The sequence below is a fragment of the Mus caroli genome, chromosome 14, assembly GCF_900094665.2.
Source record: "Mus caroli chromosome 14, CAROLI_EIJ_v1.1, whole genome shotgun sequence".
NCBI lineage: Eukaryota > Metazoa > Chordata > Mammalia > Rodentia > Muridae > Mus > Mus caroli.
In genome coordinates, this window is record NC_034583.1 from 94,020,214 (window position 1) to 94,033,985 (window position 13,772).

At 41.1% G+C, this 13,772-nt stretch overlaps 1 long non-coding RNA gene across 1 annotated transcript in view; it reads right to left on the reverse strand.

Moving 5' to 3' along the window:
- Positions 1-3,920: 3,920 nt before the first annotated feature.
- Positions 3,921-13,772, reverse strand: part of LOC110309961 — a 37,553-nt gene continuing 27,701 nt past the window's right edge. Inside the window, exon 3 of the long non-coding RNA XR_003834821.1 lies at positions 3,921-4,478. This is a non-coding gene — a long non-coding RNA (uncharacterized LOC110309961). The remainder of the gene's footprint in view (positions 4,479-13,772) is intronic.

Below are 13,772 nucleotides of genomic sequence, written 5' to 3' on the forward strand. Positions count from 1 at the left end.
AGCCTCCAAGAACCGTCCCAGGAAAGCAGAGCTAGCCTCCAAGAACCGTCCCAGGAAAGCAGAGTGAGCCTTCTTTGGGTCTTACTCAATAACCACCAGCCTCCTTAACTTTTGCTTGTGCCTTTCTTTCTTTTTCTTATTGTTAATTTGAATTCTTCTATCATTATAAAGCTCTGCCTAGAGGTACATATTTTTTGATTGCTATTTTGCCTGCATGTAAGTGTGAATCTATTGGAAACCCTGGAACTGAAGTTACAGTTATCAACCACCATGTAGATGCTGGGATTGAACCCAGGTCTTCTGAAAGAGCAAGCATTCAGTGTCCTTGACCCCTGAGCCAGCTCTTCAGCTTTGCTTGTGCTTCTAACCGAGGACAGAACTGCTGGAAGCAAATGTGCTCCTCAAACTGATCATAGCTCTGCTTCCGACAGACTCACTTCTGTATCCCCTTTCTAAAACCTCGCCGTCAGGATTTGCATCTACAGACCGTATTTATCACCATAGGTTTTTTGTTTGTTTGTTTGTTGTTTTCTTTCTGCTCTAAGTCAATGAGAAATGCTGTTGATAGTGGCTGATTACTATACTGTACCAGCTCCCCCCAAAATAAACTTTACTTTCTCTTATTTGAGTAATCTTTAGTTGTTTCCATACATGTATGATACACGAACCTTAACCATACCCCCCAACCTACATGTCTCTCATTTCAGTTATAAAACACTCAGGCTCAACACGAAGAGAAAAGCTTTACTTGAAACAATATCTTCTGTTTGGCGTCTGGCTGGCTTGGCTGAGGTCACATGGGCTGGTACCCTGAAGATCTGGCTACTTCCTAGGAGATTTGTGGGGCCCAGTCCCTTGTGTAAATTTCCTCTACCCTGGCCCTTCCCTAATGAACTGAGGGAACACCCATCCTAAGATAAGGCAAGTAAATAGTCCATTGTTTGCTCCAAATGTAAAGTATCTTAAGAGCTTTCATATGGCCTCTTATCTCCTTAATTTTTTTTGAGATGGGTCCTAGGCTTCAATGGAGGGCAATGTAAACCCTGGGCATTGTGCTAACCAAAGGGGTCAACACTGAGGAGCAGGACAGACTTTATTGGAGGGCAGGGGAAGGCAATCTCCAAAGGCTAAATGTAGGCCAGAAAGCTTTTAAGGACTGTGAAAATATTCCCAGATTTCTGGCCCCAATACTGTCAATTAAAAGAAAGTTTTCTCTTTCTTAAAGGGCTATATAATTTCTAAAGGAAAATGAGATAAAAGGGTTATGGCAGGCGGCAGCTCTCTGTATAACTGCAGCGTGGCTAGGGGTTATACGAAGAGCATTTGACATCTTTGCAAGGCCTCCCACCATCCTAGGGCCAAAGAACATTTGGAAAGTTCACACCTGCACTATGTCCTCAGAAAACCCAGGCAGGGTAAGCCAGCCTCCAAGGCCAGCAGCAACTGATCCCTCCTTGCTAAAATGCTTTGTTTGCCTCTCATTAACAAACTAGGAACGTTTGTTAGTCCTTTTTGGAACTTGTAAGACATGGGCCTCATGAAGTTCTGTAATGCTCTGGGTCTTTGTGGTTTTACTGGGGTCCTTTTGTCTTCTAACTAGGCTTTAATGTTAACATTAGATCCACTCTACGGATTCTATTTTAAGGATGTTTAATCATTTGAATTTGGATAAATGCAATCTTTCTTACGCTATCAGCTATTAATTTTGCCTAACAGATACTGAAAATGGACACTAAGGTATTTATTACATGCTCAGTGAGAAATAATTATTTTCACATTGAATAGGAGTAAGAACATGACTGCTCTAAGGAGAAGGGGGAGGAGGAGAGGAGGAGGAAGAGGAGAAAGAGGAAGAAAGTAAGTTGAGGAGATTAGAGGAAGGAAAGTTGTTATCTTGGGTGTACCCTTGAAACTTCTAGGTCCATGGTTCCTGGTTTGGGGCAGTGGAAGAGTCCCAAAACCAAGGGAAGAGGAAGAGAGCCCACCCTCAGGAATAGGGTGGGGCGGGGAGAAACTTCGTCTGTTGATTGACAGGAGTACCTGTCTTCAGTCTGTTTGACCTGTGACTGGTGTATCCAAGTCTGAAACTTACGAGAATTTTTAAAGTTTACAAATTACCACTGTTATCTGTACTGAAGAATGCATTGTAGAAAAGACAGTAGACTCACACTTTTGAATCGTAGGAAAAGTGTGGGAACCCAAAGCTATGATTCTAGGTTAAATGCATTAACACTTTGTATCCAGAGAACTGGAAGTATAGTTGGACAGAGATGACTTTTAGCATGAATGAGAAGCGCTTTTAAGTCTATATTTAGAAAACAACCAAAGGAAATTTAAAAATTTGCACTTGTGACTGATATGTCAATGTTATGGCAGGCTTGGATTAATAGTTATCAGAACTGCACTGATTAATGTTAAGGCTCTGAACTCTTCCAGTCTTAATACAACAATAGCACAGAGAGCAGGGGTGGGGTGGGGAACAGTCGGAAACACTTCCCATTGTTTTCCACAGCCTAATTCAATTTCTTAGACCTTTACAGCTCACGTTTACACATTTTTCTTTACTATTATTACTTTTTAATCTTTTTTCTTAATAGTCCAGTTGTTATTCCCTCTCCCAGACCACCCTCTGACAGTAACTCATCCCATTTCTCCTTACCCTATCCCCTGCCCCATTTCCAAGAGGATGTCCCCACTCACACCCCCACTCCCACTCCTCACTACACCAGACCTCCCCACTCCCTAGGGCCTCAAGTATCTCCAGGGTTAGGTGCATCTTCTCTCACTGAGAGGACCAGGCAGTCTTCTGCTGTCTATGTGGTGGGGGCCTCATATCAGCTGGTGTATGCTGCCTCATTGGTGGCTCAGTATCTGAGAAACCTTAGGGGTCCAGGTTAGTTGAGACTGCTGGTCTTCCTATGGACTCACCCTCCTCCTTGACTTCTTCCAGCTTTCCCCAATTCAACAACAGGGGATCCCAGCTTCAGTCCATTGGTTGGGTGTATCTGCATCTGTCTCAGTCAGCTGATTGTTGGGACTCTTAGGAGGCCACCATGTTAGGCTTCTGTCTGTAAGCCACCACAGCCTCAGTAATAGTGTCAGGTCTTGGAGCCTCCCCTTGAGATGGATCCCAATTTGAACCTGTCACTGGACCTCCTTTTCTTCAGGCTCTTCTCCATTTTTGTCCTTGTAGGTCTTTTAGATAGGAACAATTCTGGGTTATTTTTTTAAATGTGGAATGGCAACCCCATCCCTCCACTTGATACCTTGTCTTTCTGCTGGAGGTGGACTCTACAAGTTCCCTCTCCCCAGTGTTGGGAACTTCTTCTAAGGTTTCTCCCTCTGAGTCCTGTGTCTCTCACCTCTGGGTCTCTGGTATATTCTAGAGCCCCACCCCCACACCCCAACACACACACACACACACACACACACACACACACACACATCCTACCTCCCTAAAGTTGCCTGTTTCCATCCTTTCTGCTGGTCCTCAGGGCTTCAGTCCTGTGCCCCTCCCATTAAATATTCTTTAATTGTTTTGTTTTTTTAAAATAGTCCAGTTGTTGTCCACCCTCCGACAGTTCCTCCTCATCCTGATCATGTTCCCCTTTCCTCCTCAAATTTACACATCTTAAAACACATTCCTGGGCTCTCACAACTTAAACTTTGAAAAAATTTTTTCACCCAGCCATTCAGGAGACACCAATGGTTGCTTGAGAGTAACCATTGCAAAGCAAGTTTCTTTAAACATAGGAATAGTAAGAAAAATTATACTGAAACCTGTTTTCTGTGGTTGTGTGTGTGTGTGTGTGTGTGTGTGTTTGCAAGCCAAGTAAACTGTCTGTGTTTGCCTTTCTCAGCAAGAAACCCAGTAGGTCTGGTTTTACATATAAAATGAACTGATCAGATAGTTACAGCCTTGCCAAGGATAGGGAGTGGGAGTGGAGGTGGTGTGGGAGAGGATGCCTGCTATTGTTAACATAAAGCTACAGTTAGCTGTCACTGTTGATATCCAGAACTCTGAGAAGGATACACTCTAGCAGAAAGTATAATCCAAATGGCCTGTGTATCAATTAAAATGTCAGCGACTTACTGCGCCCGGCACGGTTTCCCTAGGGTCCCCTGGTCTTGATGACTTTGTTGGGGGCAGGTGTCAATCTTCATCCACTAGGCCCAGAAGACCCAAGAGACTTTTCTGTGAAGGAGAAACTTGGGGGTCTGGCCTACCTTGTTTAGGCAAAGTAGGTCGATCAACTCTCTAGTGTCCCGCTTGTCCACGGTTTGGGCAGGGTCCTGTCAGTGGGTGAGGCATGGGACAGTCTTGTCCAGTGGTTAGCATTATGACAGTCCCAGTAGAATCATCTGTGCTCCATCATCTGTTGTCTTCTCATGCCGAGGGTGGTCTAGGAGCTGGCATCCCTGTCTTTCACAGGAAGCCTTTTCTGTTTAACACTTCAAGTGCCATATGCAGCCAATCTCTGAAGAGTGTAAGGACCATTATCTATTAGGTGTATGTGATATTAAAAAGAAATGTCACTTATTAGTCATTTGCTTTAGACTTAACCTCGAAAACATACACAGGGGGCTAAATAAAGCTTGTCACTAAATGAATTACATTTGCACTTAGCGTGCCTATGAACATAGTTTGGAGCACATTAAAGAGTCTTATCATTTATAAGGTAACTGGGCACTAACTTGCATGCCTTAATTATGCTTAACAGTTTTGCAACAAGTTTGTAGCTTTTATGAGATTAGGATTCTACAGCTCTGTCTGTGTTAGGTTGAGTCTTACAGTTTTGAAATGAAGATGTATTTGAAGATCCTTTAGCGTTGAAATAAAACTTTAAGCCATGCATGTAGTAGACTTTAAACCATAAACAGTCCATAGGGTGACTAGGAACTTTCCTGATCTTTTTTATAGTTTACCACTACAAAATATCAGTTTCTGGTATGACTCAGTTTATCCAAATAATTTAAACTTAACAAACTTAGCAAAGTTTGTTAAGACAAAGAAGTTGGATATGTATCTTCAAGCCAGTTTATAATTAGCCTGAGTAAACCTTAGGACTTTATAAACCTCATTTATCAAATATATGTGGCTTTTACTTAAAATTTTCTAGAAGCTCGATGTTGGACAGTGAGCAAAGACATATTTGGTTAGATATTCTTCTCTAAGTTAGGTTATGTTCACCTGCATATGCCTTTATAACCTTTTGAATAAATCTTATTTATCTATTTATCTAACATACCTAACTTATCAAACATATGTTGTTAGCTATCTACAGTTTTTCTAGAAGCCTGGTGCTGAACATATGTGGTTAGACATTTATCTTTAAGTCAGTTTTTGTTAATTTTCATAGACCTAAATAACTTTAGAAATTTATTATAAAAGTCCCATACTAATCTAAAATACTTTGTCTAAAACAAAGATGCAATGATAAGCCAAGGGCTCAGTAGGACTAAGACATTGTTTAATTGTTCTTTATACCATGTGGTCATCTTATTCAAGATGGTGGTAAAGTCATATGACATGTCCTCTTTATCCTTAGTAAACATGGCTGCCAGACACATGCTTGCTTCCATCCTAATGAGGTCATCAGCCAAGATGGAGACAAGCCACATGGTTGTTATTTAAATACATTTTCCTAGTAATTCTACTTTTTAAACAATATTTGAATGAAATAGATAAAAGCTGAATCACATGTATAATATACTATTTTTTAACTATTAACTTTTGTTACAGATTCTTTTATCACACTCATCCAATGATTTTACAAATCCTAAGATAATGAGAGTTTACATAACAGCCTCAGAAGATGTCTTGAGAGCAGTGTGGAAAAATCACAGCTAAGAGGCTTAGGGGAGTGTAGATCAGGGAAAGTTTAGATATAAGAAATTCTGGGGTCATTTATTTGTGCATTGGCAGAAGTTGTTACCATACAAGAGAATTTGAATATCCATTGTGCCAATCTTTGGCTATTGATTGAGCTATACTGAGGCCAAGCTATTTGCAGTAAGATAGCCAGATTTTCTGAGTCCAAGACGAAGAGAGGAAGGGCCAAATGAGGACCAGGAAGGTGTGAGGAAGCTAGAAGCCTAGAGACTCAGGAGGCCGTAAGAGTCAGAGCAGACAGCAGAGATGGGGAGGTCAGGATAGACTTAGGAGGATGTGAAGAAGGTGTGGGGTTTCCAGGAGGGGAGCTGAGAGACAGAAGGGACAGATTCTCAGAGGCCCAGAAGGGCTCAAGGAAGCTGTGGGACAATAGCACTTACAGGGAGGACAGGGAGCTCCAAAAAGAGGCCGAGTGGAGTGGATAAGAGTCATGGTGACAAGAATTTCAATCCCGGGCATCCCCAAGCAGAAGAGACTTGTCAAAGAGAAAAGCCCCAGATCACAGAGGAGAGTCATTCTTTTGCATTGGCTGATGGCCCAGTATGCTGAGAGGAGCATCCTGGCACTCTGGTATGACTTTTATAGTAGTGACAGACAAAGCAGACAGCTCCAGTGCCATATTCATCCAGTAGAGGAGAAGAGAAGAAAGCAGCTGAGAAGGCAGACTGGGAGAAGCTTTTAGGAAAAGTGAGGATTCCAATAGACAGAGTTGGATAAGTGTCTTAGTAGAGAGTTGCCCATGTGGTGGAGCTCTGGGGAATAAAGTAGGTTTGAGATTCCACAGGGTGAGCAGCCAGGATGCTGTAGAAAGCTCCTGGAGACAAAGAGAGGACAGTTACAGATCAGACAAGGTGGATGGTAGAGCAGGCAGAGGGAAGGAAGAAGCGGCCAGAATGGTAGACTCTAGAATTTAGGGTGAAGTGTGGTAGGTGACAGAAGCCAGCAGAAATAAGTGATCTGTATATTCCTTATGAGAATCTAATAAGCAAGAGGTTCCAAGAGTCTGAGTCCCTTAGAAGGGAGCTTATGTAGATCACACCAGTAGTTCCAGCATTGGATGAATGAAAATGAGGACATGACCACTCCAAGGTATGGTTCAGGAGAAGGATTTATTGTAGACAAGTGGGGGAGAACAGACAGAGGAATCTGGAAGGGTTCCGACTGAACCAGACCATGAGAAGAATTTGAGGAGAGGGAGAGAGGCAAAGAGAGATAGGAGAGAGTGGACCAAGATGGGACCTGTGTACCACATGACTGAGAGTGAGGCAAGAAACCAAAAGGATGCTTAGCAGAAATGGCTGAGTCATATAGGGATGAGGTTGGGGGAAAGGAAATGAAGCCTAACCCTGGCTTTGAGAGGTTTAGAGGAGGGAGCAAGGTAAGAAATGGTGGGAGGAGCGACAGGAACTGGGTGAGATGTGTCCACAATGAAGATAGGCAGAACTGGAGATTCAAGGGTAGTGATATTGGCCTGATGGGATTAGCCAGCAATGTCATCTAACACCATGATAAGGTCTTGGCCCATGCTGCAGTCTGCAGCTGAGGCCCAAGTCTGAGTCCATGGCCCTGCAATAGCAAGAGTCTCTTACCATCAAAGACCACACAGAAGTCCCTGAGCTGTTGCCTCTTGTCTTAGGGCTGTGCGGACAAAGCTGACCCCACCCCTCTAGGAACACTTGCCTAGAAGGCCTGAGAGCAGGAGAGCTGACCCCTCCTCTCACCTGGGCAGCAAAGTAGAGCTGGCCCTGGTTGCAGAAATGAGCCAGCCTGTATGGGCCAGTCCCTTGCCTGTTGCAGTCCTCAGGAGAGTGGGCTCTGAAACTTGATTGGGCAGCACAATAGAGCTGGCTCTGCTGACTTGGGCTCAGGCATGGTTGAGCCTGCCCTGGGGTCACAAAGCGGGAGACCTAGCTTAGTCCCTTGCCTGCAGCAGCCTTGGTTATTGTTAGAGTTCACTCTGGTAGACCTCCTCAGCTACCACCCAGGCCCAGATCTACGGCTTTGAGTTGACTTACCCCAACACCTGCCCCATCTATGAACTACTGGAGAGCATACAAGGGCTGGTCCTACAGATCTAAAGCTGCAGGATCCCCATAAAGCAGCATCATTATATCCCAGAGTCCTGGTGAGAATCCAGTAATGATAGTGTAGCAGAAGCCAGAGGCATCGTGCCAGACCAATGACTCGGCAATGTATATTTGCAAGTAAAGAAATGTGAACAAAAGAGTGTACTGTGGGACACACTGTGACACACTACAGTTCCCACAACTCTTTATTCTTTTTTCTTCTTGGGGGCAGGTAGTTGCAAAGGTGAAGGGCAGGGAGATGAGTGGGATTGGGATCCATGAAGTGAAATTTACAAAGAATCGATGAAAAGTTACATTAAACAAAAAAGAAAAAGGAATGTACCTTGATGTTGACATTTTTAGCAGGACAAACCTCAACTACTATAAAACCCACGAACAGAATATTTGCACTTTCCACTGCTCAATGGTCTGTGACCCTAAAAATGTTCCAAAAACTAAAGTTTATTAACAAGCATTTTAGCATTTTAATCGTCGATGACACAGAGTAATCCTTTTATGATTACGATGGACACTATCCAATGAACTAATCTCCATGGCTGTATATCAAACCATGCCACCATCTGTCAGGGACTGTCCAGAGGACCAGATTTTATGATAAGCATTTGTCTTACGTGGTACTTAAAAAACAAATGGAATATCTTTAAAGATCTGCCCTATTATTTAATAATAACTAGATTTTTGTTTCTCTGTTCCTGCTAGTGCACAGGATGACAACCTAAGGAGTGAAGGAACTTCTTGAGTTGGAGGAGATTTTTCTCAGTGGGTAATAATGTTGACTGTGACTTGGCTTGGGATCTCTGTGCCTCCAAGGCATAGAGAAGGTAGAAGGTGGAAACAGGAGCATTGCTGTGACTTGCAGGCCAGCTAGCCAACTGAAGAATGGCAAGATGCAGGTTTGGTAACATACCTGTTCTCAAGGAAATAAGGTGGAAAATGTTACACCATGGCACATTGTGTCATGCTCTAGCCTCTGTGTGTTTGCACGTGCACATGTACATGAGCGCACACATGGATAAAGACACATACAGACTCTTATAAAAAATTTTTCAATAACCTGAAAAAATATTAATTGCTATAAGAAAAAGCCACTCAAATTACTGAAGTTATATTTGTGTTCTTAATTATGCTATGGCAATTAAAATTAAGAATACCTTTGAAGACATGAAATGATATGTATAACTAAACCCTAATAATTTAGAATACCTTATTCATGTATTGTGATCAGTACAAGAGGAGCTGATGAAATGCAATAGCATCAGATGGCTGAGTGATTTTAGAGATGGTTTTAAATTGTATGTATTTTTGAAAGGATAAATACATACAACTTAGAAGAGAAAGAACATCTGTTCTTGGTCAATAAGTTTCTCTACAGAATAAAACTTCAGATAGCTATTACAAAATGCAGTGTCCATCAGTTTTTAAATTCTACCTATGACTAGAAGATTACAGGACACACTGAAAGATGTTCATGTGCATGCTAATTCTAATGGGTAGCTTGATCAGAGGCTATATTGTGTTGGGAAAGCAAAGGGAGTGAAGAATTAGATGATATATTCATTTCTTCACATAAAGGACTATTATACAAAGAGATTCCATACTGTAATATATCATAGAAGTTAGAAACTGCAAAGACACATTAGGTCATCTGGCTGCTCTCTGTACCAAGGACATCATTGTTTGCTACAATATACTCTTTAGTGTTTTATAATGGCAAAATATTCTAAAAGTCTAAGTCAAAGAAAAAAATATCTTGTAACCCTAGAATTATGAAATAAATCAAAGTGATGGGAGATTAGATTACTTCTTAAAGCACCATCTATACGCTAGTATTCTATTAATGAATGAAGAAGTCACTGGGAAAAGCAATGCTCAAAATAAGGACTATAAAACTCTCTTAGGGTATGAAAGTCAACTGGATAGAGAAATGCCTAAATGACCTGGAGTCGGGGCAAACTCCGACATACACTCAGGATTTAAAAGACTTCTCTCATGAATAAACATTGTAGTCTTTTATAAATGAAAAAAGCAGGAGTGATTTGTTCTTCGAATACTGAACAGCTGTAGTTTTCAGTAATGATCTCTGGTGGTAAAGAGGAGTTTCTTTGATGGGTGAGAGCTCATTTATCAGTGGGTAGAAAAACAGATGTCTACCATGAAGTTAGGTGATTGTGGGGTACTCAACCCCAATTGATACATCTACAATACAACGCCTGTACCTAAGGCTCAGTAGACATCAGAGAAGAGCCAGTAAAGAGATTGTAAGAACTGGATGACCAGGAAAGCAGCTGTGAAGATGTGTCTCCTAAAAATAAGAGGGAAGCTTAGCTTAGGATACTTCAACATGGCTGCACAAAGAAGACTTGAAGAATACAATATCAATAGATATGATAATGTGGAAAAGGAGAGATCCCATGGGGCCCCATGCCTAAATGAAGAAGTATATGCAAATATAATGCAAATAACACTAATTTAACTGAGATTTATGTAACAATGACAACTACAGAAAAAGAAGCCATGATTTCAAAGAGAGGCAGCATATATGTGAGGGTTTGGAATGACAAAGGGAAAGAAACAAACAAACAAAATATGACATTATATTTTGGATTTCTAAAAAAAATTCTTAAAAATAATTGTGAAAATTAAAACAGGACAAGGGCGACACTGAGCTATGAAATGACTTGCCAAAGGTGTTGTGTGGGACTTGTAAAGGTTGAGAAAGTATAACACAGTTCTCCTTGGATTTATTCACTGAGCAGTAGCTTACTCAGTTGAATGCTTAATCTCCATGGATTTGTGAATCCTCTAAATTTCTTTTGTGGTTTACAGTGCCATATCCTTTTGATTAGAGAGGAGACACTTGATTTGGTTTGAGTCTTTCGATGTTTGTTAAGGGTGGGTTTGTGGTCTTCCATAGGACCCTTCTTGGAGAATGTTCCATGGACACTTGTGAGGAATGTGTGTTCTGCTGCTGTGAGCTGGAATGTTCTATAAATGTCTCTTAGGTCACTTTGGTCTGAAGTGCAGTTAAAATGCAATATTTCATTGATGTATTTTTTATTCTTGGCAGTTCCCACAGAGCAATGCTATATTCCTTAAACATCTTTCTTGCCTTTGCTAAGACTGAAAGAAGCAGGAAGGTTTTTATTCTCTTCTACATAATACAGAACAGTGACTGGAGTATCAGAGATAAGAAGCAAATCAACTCACTTCTAAACAACAACAACAACAACAACAAGAACAACAACAACCTGTTACTAAAGGACTGACGCAAGGTCACAAATTTAACCTTTAATTTAAAAAACTCAAATCTAGGATTCTTTCTATTATGCTAAATATGTCACAGTACTTTTTGTGTAAGTCTCAAAGTCTCTTGCTATTGGGGAAAGGGAAGGATGGTTTACTGGGGCCTAGGGGAATTCCACAATCAGTGACAACTTTGAGATTTGAAGCCTACAGCTGACATCTCCAGGGACTGGGAATTTACAATATCAGTGCCTTGCATGTCTTTAGCAGGAGGCTGAATTTGTGTGTGTATGGGATATTTCCATTGCCTGCATCTAAATAATTCCAGCATATACCATTTTGGAAACACAGATATGAGAATGAAATATACTGATGTTGAGATAACCTTACAAAATTATTAGAATGTAACAATACCAGCAGAAGTCTCTTCGTTTTTCACACACGGTGGATAGGAAGGGATCTTAGCTTCAAATTCCAGATTTTTACTGGTTCCAAAGTTACTGACATCTAGATTTATCACTCATCTGTAAACTGGTTGACATAATTCCCTACTACGTGACTGTCACCATAGCGTTTGCGGTCAGAAGAGTTGACGCTTTGTCCACACAAGAAATGATTGTAGGCTAATCTACAATCGGCGACACTCATACAAATTACTTGGCCTCTGGAATCAGCTTATGGACACTAATCTACGCAGAGTCCAGGGCTTCAGCACCTTTTCTGAATGTCACAATATACTGAAGGGCATCATCAGCTAACGGAAACCACAAGTGAACCTGTCCCGTGGATAACTCCTCTCTCTCGCTGGCAAACTTGTGAATGTATGACTTCTGAGGAGAATTCATTCTCATACTTTCTGAATATTTTTTGTCAGTGAACCTTTCTGGAACTCGGAGTTCTGGGGACTTAGGTTTGGCAGGTGGGATCCCTTTTGAGCATCCAGGTTAAATCAGAGACATTTGCATGGTCTAGTGAAATCCAGACATAAGCTCAGACAGGCAGACTAATTTCAGCGTTCTGCGGTATTTACAGTGAGCAGTTTTTAATCATGTGAAAAAGCCAGGCATCTTATGTATGTGGCTTTACAAATAAGTCAAATCCATACCTGCCCTTTAAATAAAATGCCATATCATTAAGAAAGCATAGAAGTCTATGAACTGACACACATGAACTGATTGAAAACACACACACACACACAAATTGGAAGTAATATATTAGATACTACTTTCAAGACTTGCCAGATGAGAAAATTCAAATGGTAATCCAAAGACAAACTATACATTGCAAAATACCTCAGGTTCTATAGTGATGTACTGTAATCAATGGTTCTCAATACATGAGAAGAAATATAAGGTTCATATGTACACAGATATAGATATATGTGTATGTGATTTCATTTGGGTCATGTATGCTTTATATTTTATAATTAAATATATAAGATAACCACAAAATAGTTATGTTTTATTCAGAACATGCTAGGGTATCCTATAAAAATCTTAAACCATAGAAGTTCAACTCAGCTAGTAAATGGTTGTTTTCTCGGGACATCAATCTTACTCTAAGGCACAGTCTAGTTAATATTTACTGTGCGCTCTGCTGCTTTGAACTGGAATGTTCTAGAAATGCCTGTTAGCTAAGTATGAAGCAATCTGCCCATGTCCTATATCCTCAAACCAACCCCACGAGGTTAGTACAGTTGATATTATTACCTTTGTACTACAGATAAACAGACCAAAGTTAAAGTGAGCAATTAGCATTCCCAGAGTGTGCGCCACCATCCTGAGGCTCAGCAGAAGCAAGAGCCTTGTTTTATCAGCCAAAATCCCAGGTTTCAACCCATACCCTTGTGTCGGGCTGATTCTATTCCTTCCAGTAAGTAGAACCTAAGGTTCAGAAGACGTAGAACGACTGTAAGAGCTAGAGGAGTGATTCTCAACCTTTCACAAGGGTCTCCTAACACCACCAGAAAACACAGACACTTACACATTATTATTCATAACAGAAGCAAAATTACAGTTTTGAAATAGTAATGAAAATCACTTTATGGTTTGAGGTCAGCACAATTCAAGGATTGCAGCATTAGGAAGGTTGAGTCCCACTGAGCAAGAGGACCAGGCAGTCTGCTGTGAGACTGCGTCTCAACGGTTTCAAAGTGGCTGTGAAGTGAGACCTGAGCCATGACAATATCAATAGAGATTCTAACACAGATGGGGGACTCTCACTAATGACAGCTCTGAGAAGGAGAATCAGTGTCTCCCAGGGATGTGTTCCCTAACGAGTTATTCAAAACAACATGGTCAGTCTTGAAATTATACACAGACATGTAACAAAAATAGACTGGGCAGGCCAAATGTATACATTTATGCATATCTCTGTGTGTATCAATAATAAACAATGAACAAGGCCATCAATCTGAAAGATAAGGGAAACATGGGAGGGGCTGGCTGTCAGGAAGGGACATGGAGGATGAGGGAGGAAAGGAGGATGGGAGTGATATAATTACCTTTTAACCGAAAAATATAGCAGATTGAGGGGGTGGGGGTGGGGAA